Source organism: Tinamus guttatus, unplaced genomic scaffold (assembly GCF_059628265.1).
Source record: "Tinamus guttatus ecotype Peru unplaced genomic scaffold, ASM5962826v1 Tinamus_guttatus_pri_ptg000356l, whole genome shotgun sequence".
NCBI classification, from domain to species: Eukaryota; Metazoa; Chordata; class Aves; order Tinamiformes; family Tinamidae; genus Tinamus; species Tinamus guttatus.
The window spans coordinates 2,927,549-2,935,296 of NW_028288890.1; positions in this window are offsets into that span (position 1 = coordinate 2,927,549).

Sequence of the window (7,748 nt, forward strand, 5' to 3'; positions counted from 1 at the left end):
AAAAAAAAAAGATTATCCCCTCTTTTCACACCAGTTTTGCTAGGGCTTCTACCTCCCAGCCCATGTTATACTGAATGCTGAGCAAAGGGAAAAGCGATGCAGAGACAATGCACATTTTTCATCTCACATTAGAAACTGCAAGTACTCGCATGCATTAAAGTAGATGCATTTGTACAGGATGCCCATCAAGCCTCAAACTGGGGGGAAACCAGGCAGGTGCAAGGAGAAGCTCACGCTCCTAGGACAGGGCCTTGGTGGGGGATACATGGAGGCTGCAGCCATGCAGGAGCCAGAGCAGGAAAGATCAGTTTGGAGATGAGGGCAGCTCCCTACAGCTTGTTGCAGGGGGACCTCAGGACTTCCAGAACTATTTAGAGGATGTAAATGTAGAAATAAGAAAAAAAAAACATAAAAGTCATGGTGAAGTTTTTCAGCAGCCTGGGTAAGGAGATGCAAAAATAAGTTGTTCAAAGTCTAGATCACAGTGGACAGACTTTCATCTCAGGCTTCAAACAGGTACAAAATGCAGTGGAGAAGACGTATTTGGATCATTTCCATACCTTGGAGCATGTCAGATGATAGTTGTCTGGTTGTCTTCCTCCCCAGCAGCAGCAAGGAGAAACACCATCCAGCCACGCTGCTTCGCAGAAGGCAAAGCAAGGGTGAGCCCAACCCTCTGCCAAGGGCTGCCGAGCTCCGGCCTCTCAGAGCAAAATCTGCGGGTTGACCTGCCCGCAAAATCCACGCGCTCAAAGACACGCGGCAGCCCCGTCCCCCTTACCGGCAGCATCAGCTGCTCTTGCCCGGCTGCCCCGTGTCCTCGCTCAGCTCGTGGCCATCAACAGCGTCCCCGGTTCCTCTGGGGGAATCGCAAACCAGTTTCTGGTTTCCTGTCCCATCTGAATCAGCAAGCCCAACATCCGCCGCTCGCCCGGTCAGCCCCGTGCGGGGGGCCGGCCCGCGGCGCTGACACCAGCGCATCCCAGCGGCGCCGGCCCCGATGCGCTGGGGAGAGGAAGCACCAGTGACCGCGGCCGGGGCTGCCCAGCGCCGGCCCCACGCGGCCCTGCGGCCCTGAGGTTTGGCTGCTGTCCCTGCGGGGACCGACGAAGGCAGCGACTTTCCTGTTTGCAAACGGCCTCTGCGGGAATTAACTTTGCACCGAGTTCTGCTTGCGGCAGATGCTGCCCGAACGGCCCAGGGTGGAGAGGGCCGAAAGGAAGCGTGTGCTTCGTTTCTGCAGAGAGGAAGAGGAAGGCCCAAAAACACAGCCCCCAGCCCGAGGTTGCTGCTGCTGCAGGCAGAGCCCAGAGCCAACCCCAAACCTGCTGCTGCCCAGAGCCGCGAGCACAAAAGCAGCCTCCCTGCCACAGCATTGATTTTTTTTGCAGATACCAGAAACAATTTCACTGCGGTTTTAAAAAGCACCTCGTGGATCTTCTTTTGCATCTGAGCAGCATAGCAAGGCTTTATGAATGACTGTGGATTTATTTCCTGGCTTTAAGCCCCGAGGTGGCACATGAGAGCTGTGTCCTGCTCTCGCCTGCACGTGCATGCAACAGTCCCACGTATTTGTAGCTGCTGGAGGAGAAGGGACAGCCACACACATGCTTCAGAGCTGTACAGAAAGACATATCTTGCAGCAAGGAAGGGTCCACGCTACCTTCCTGACATACAGCCACCTAAACTATCCGAAAAAGGAACAGATTTTTGTTATATTTAACAAAATATATCATGGGTCATTCTCAAGCTGTCACAGTTAGTCAGCTACATTCATCGCTCTCATCAAGTAGGTGGCATTTTTTTTTAATGCTGAAAACAACTGAAAAAAGACAACTATTTGCAACTGGGAACTCCGCTATCAAACATACAGAGGAAACGTCAGTCTAAGGGAGTTAACTGTGGTTTGCACACATGCAAATACATTCAAGCATTACCTATTCCACCCCTAACCCGCGGATCAAAAGGAACATTGCGCTCCTGCTCCCTCCAGAGAAGCTCCCACACAGCCTCCAGGTGCAGAGGCCTGTCATGAAATCAGCACGTACCTTCAGCACTGCAGACTGGGAGAGCTTTGAGTTTGCTGGGATGGTCTGGGGGTTGGCTGCGGTCTCTGGGACAGATACCCCATAACCTGAAATGTATTTCTGACTGCAATGCGGCTGTTGGAGGAATAGCATTCCTAGCAGAGGTCTTTGCTAGGAAGCACTTTGTTAAGTGATTTTTAACAGTTTTTTTTTTTAATATTTCAATATAAGCTGGTGATCAATGATGATAGAAAACTGCAAAAATGCTGTTTAGAGCAGAACCGTTGCTCTGAACGCATTGGGGAGGATGGCATGTTGTCTTTTTGTTTGTTTCAAGAAAAAAAACAACTGTTATTCTACTAGGGACAGCCAGGGGAGAAAAACAACCCCTTGCATGTGGCTTCTCTCTTTGGTCTTGCAGCTCCACAGATGACTCAGCCTCACCAGGGACGTTACCACCCTTGGCAACGGCTGCAGCAGAGCCCCTCGCGTTAGTCACCCAAGGGTTCCCAGAGCACAACGTGTGCGACGGGCCCCGCTCTCCACAGCGGTCACACTGACTCCATGCTTGAAGAGCAGCTTCAGACCTCGCCACGCAGGGGATGCCCAGAGGATGTCACAGCAGCTCCCTGGGGGAAAGGTGCCCTTCAAAGACCTTGGTGTCTTTCAAAAACTCCCCACCTCAGTTTTTAACTTTGATCGGAGTATAATTACTGCAATATTACATTCATAGACACACCATGATATTATTTTATCATAGCATCACTATATTTAACAAAAGAAAAGCTAGATTTAACCTGCTGAACATCCCAAGGGTCAGACCATGGCCCCTGCCTCAAGCAATTACTAACACAACTAAAATTCTGCTTTTTGGGAGGCAAGAACCGGCCTCCTCCCTGGCTGGGGAGCAGACAGGAGCTGTTCAGCAGCACAGGCAGCCGGTGCGCCCAGCTCTGCACCAATCCAACCTCTTTCTCCTGTAATCCCTGTACTCCATCCAGGCCTGCTGCCAGAAGCCATTTCTGCTCTAACAAAAGGTCAAAGCCACTGAAGCACTTTTTTTTTTCTCCCTCCGCTGCAGTAAATTATATAAAACCTCTCATTGCTATTCCATTTTTCTCCATCCTTTTTGAAAACTTCTCCCCCTCAGCGTTTTTCACTGGCAAAGTACAGGATACTTGTTCCTTTAGTCAGTTCAACTACTTATCTACTGAACTATTCTTTTTTCTCCTCTTTTTCCTGTGTTGTACAGCCAACCTAACGCAGAAAACTCTCCCAAGACCCAGATGGGCTGTGTAAAAGCAGCTCCCCTCCCTGCTTCACCTGCTGCATCTGGGAGCACCAGGCTCACTGGTCCCTTGGGACTGGGCTAAATCCTTTCAGGCGAAGGTGGGGTCTGATTACAAACCAGTTGCATTTGCTTATGGCAGATGTTGTGACTAATACTCATCATATATTCTCAGTAAAAAGTGATTAGGAAATCAGGAATTATGACAATGGCCCATCTATAGCCAAACAGAGCAGGTGGGGAGTTTTCAGGAAAAGTTTCTGAGCTCCCACACCCTCTTTCTCCCAGAGCTGATGCACTAGGTGAGTGAAGCACCCAGCGCTGCTGGAACAAACTATGGGATTAGAATAAAACACATCTTGTACCAACTAGGAGTGACTTGAGCTTTACCAAATACCCCGGAGCTTTAATGAAAGTGTCGCCTTAGGGGAGCTTTTTGGACAAAGCAGCATGTGTGTGTTTCCATAAAGCGCGAGCAGCGACTTTCCTCCCAGCTCCGCTGCTCGAGCGCTTGCCCTGCGGAAGAGGAAGCGCCGCCTTCCTCCCTGCCCACGGCCGAGCTCGCTCCTCGGCGCAGCTGAGGTACATTCTGCTACCACCCAGTGGAAGGAAAGCTCGTGGCTCATGTTCCTAGGTGCTCCGCAAGAAGCGGCCCAGCAGGGTTTGCAAAGACTATTCCTGTTTCTCCCTGGGCTGCGAAAATGCCTCTTCCTCTTCTTATTCTCCCTTAGTTCATTGTTGTTGACAAAATAATTCCTCCTTTTCAACACGCACACACACAAATCCTAGAAGGTTTGAATGCTTTTATTTGATTTTTTTATACAGCAGTACAAATTACCCAAATTCATTACAGTGCAGATGTTGCAGGTTTATAGAGGTACTTGGAAGTTTTTGGTGCATTTCAAATGAAGAGGCAGCTGCTGGGAAGCAGTGGCACCAAGTGAACGTCCCCCTGGTAGGGAGCGAATCCCTCTGCTCCACGCTGGCTGAAACCTCCCTGATGGGAAGCAGCTGGAGCGACTCCAGGCAGCATTCCCAGAGCTCCTGTTCCTAACCTAGAGACCCTGGGACGTGCTACAGCTTCGCATGAGCACGGGGTAGTTGGCAGGTGAGCAGATTGTTTCTGTACTGGTGCTGCAGACCCTTGAAGCCCATGGACACCCTTTGCTCCGAGGAGGATGGAAGGGAGGAAAGCCAACATTAAAATTACCTTGCTGCTGAGCAAGCAAGCTTATGCAACCGAGTTGTTGCAGCTGTGTAAAAGGAAACCATAAAACGCTTTGAGTCAGTCAGCCAGAGAGCTACAGGGGGAACGTGATCATGGACCTAATGCTAATGCAGAAAACCGCTGCAGTTTTGTGTATATTCGACTCCTTAAAGTCTTACAATGGGTAAAATGGTATTGAGGAGGAAGGATTCAGCTACCAGATTAGAAAAGTCCTGTCTCATCTGGAAATCAAATTCCTCTTCAGCCACAGCAACTCCTCTGTCTGAAAATTTAAGACAAGCAACACCCAGAAATTGCATCACAAGAATCAAGTCTAATGAAATGCCCTTGAGAAGTGCAAAAGTAACTGATTCTGCCCTGGAGTACGTCTGGACAAAGTTAACCCCCTCACTCCTTCAGAGCCTTTGCTCTCACACGGTAGTAAAATACAGCAAAATAACACCAGAAAATAAAGCAAAAACTTCAACGCCAATTTAAAGCTGCCTGCAGGTAACTGCTCATTGACTGGGTTCTTGCTGAAAGCCAGTTTGAATCATCATGAGGGGTACTTCCACAGAGCAAGAAAGAATGAGGTCAGGGTAGAAAACCAGTGACCTACGTCTGGCTCTGAACTGCAGGGCTCGGAGCAGACTCGACACACGCAGTGTTTGTCCAAGGACAAGCTTGGCAGGAGCAGTGAGATCCCTGGGGAAAAAAAGTCACTCCAAATAGTTCGTTCAAAGCGCTCAGCAGGACAAGGGCTGCTTGGACCGTAACCACCTCGACTGCTGTGACGAGGGGGGCATCAGGCATTGCAGAACTCTGCCTGCTTTATTAATACACTTTTTGAAAAGGTTGAGTTGCAATATTATAGGATTTGTTCCAAAATCCTCAAGATTTTATCATTTGTTCCTGAAGACAAATCGGCACCTTATACCACAGGTGGCAAATAAGCTGCTATACTCTGTGCTAAAGGCAGGCTTGAACTAAACTATAATATTAGCACAAAGACTGAAAAAAAATACCAGCATCATCCAGATTGTGTTGGGACAGTGTCTTGGTCATGCCCTTGGTCACAACCAGCTCGGGTTATGTCCAGCAGGACTCCTGAAATTCAGTCAATGCTGGAAGTTCTTCACTATTCCCTGTGTATGTTGGTAGTAACCTTGTTACTGACTTCGAATTCAAGCTTCAAGAAAGCTCTGCACAACCACCAAGCTTAACAGCAGGAACATAGACAGAGAGTGAATTATGGATTTGTTGCCACCGCTGGCAACCTTCATGGTCTAGGCTGAGCCATGCTGTATTTAGCTTAAAGTTGCAGGTAAATTACATCATAGTCCATCCATTAACAGCATTTTGCCAGTAGGGCAAATCCTGCTTCCCCCTACCAAATGTAAATATCATGTTCATAAGAAAATAGTTGTCAGCTGTTGGCAGGAGCTAGTTCGCTGTATTTCTGTGCTGGAATAATTTAGTTATAGTTTGAGAATAGTGATTAATTAAACAAGATTTTAAAGAGGGAACAAAACAGAAATGGAAGAGCGTGACCTTAAACCATAGAAGCATAAGGCAGGATACTCCAAAGAAACCAGGCAAAAACCAATGCAAGCATCTAAGGAACGCTGTTCAAAATGGTAATAAACAGTATCAGCATGAAGCCTTTTTCACTGCTGGAAAATGATTGACCAAATAAGAATTAATAGGTACCAAAACCTATTTATTAGAACAAGATGAGCCACTTCCCACCTCTCTACCACCTCGCAAAGCAGGGCTGCTTTTCTCCATGCAGAGCAATGAAACGGCAGCCTCCACCGCTACGAGGTTGGAAGGAGCAGTCCTGAGCACATCTAGCAGGGGCAGGAGAGGATCTTCCCCCCAAGTCAGTCAGCCCTACCCCTGCCCCTCCAGTAACTGTTCACCTACAGCCAGAGCGCTTCAGCACGATGCTCCAGAGCGGGATGTGGATCCGCGGCTCCAGCTGCCCTAGGAGCACGTGCAGACACGGAGGGTGGTCTGAGCCTGGAAGGCAGATACACCTTCCATCCTTCCATGGAAGGGAAGGCAGCAAGTCCAGTGGGAAGGTTAGAGCTTGTTTCCTCAACAAAAGCCCCTTTCCTTCTTTTAGCTTACCCTGCAGCCTGCACTCAGCCAAGACAAAAGGCAACAGTCTCATCAACAGCTGGGCCTAGGGGAACGAGACTTGCTAAAGGCTTGGGAGAAACGGGAAGAGCAGCAGCAATCCGATCTTTTCATTTTTGTCACAGCATATAAAGCCACTACATTAAAAATTTGTCACAGCTCAAACCGGGAGGTCACAGTTTTGTCCTTTACCAGGCAGGGGTTGTTGAGGTGAACAGAACCCAGCCTCTGGAAAAGGGACAGTACCAAGAGCTCTACAAACTGCAAGACTTCCAAACTTTTGCAAAAGCAAGTGCTAGGCATAGAGCTAAGGTCATACAGAAGCCCAGGACAAAGAACTTGAGCTTACTGCCAGCTCTGCCCAAGGTTTCTGCCACCCGCATGTCCCCAGCACTTGTCTGACTCCTAACTCCTGCTTTCTTCCCCTCCCTCCTTACATATACAGCAAGTGTGGCTGATACTAAAAGTTGGCCTAAAAGATTTAGGGAACCAAATTTCCAATCAATTGAGCATTGGAGAATTGGAAAACAAAAGAAGCTACAGCAGACTTAAATAAAGACCCATGTTAAATATTACTTAATGTTTTCTTTTATTTAAAAGATCATTCACAAAATACCATATCCATAAATTTATTTTGTTATGAAGCAGAATGTGTTAAGTGTTTGGAATTTTTTTTCCTTTTTCCTTTTTTTTGTTTGTTTTCTTTTTACATTTAAAAGTCAACTGTCTTGACTAGAGGTGAATTTTTATATGGGAATTTTGTTCTTAAAATCTTTTCCACATTAAAGATGTAAATAGGTCGATCATTGGTTTGGAATACAACCACACAAATGCATGTCTGTCTTAAATTAAGTATTAGTGTTAGACAAATGGTTCTTATCTCTGAAGCAGATTAAGTGACAGGCAGAAGGAAGGAAAGTAGTTCTGTAAATTGCTGGGACTCTGATGTGACAAAAAGGTAACTTTAAGGAAGAAATTCACTACTAGCAGTGAGGCTTGTAGCAAAGCAGCCATGCCTCCTAACTCCTCTTGTGAATATTCTGGTGTTGGCTGCTTTATCAGCACTAGCACTAGGGCAAGACAA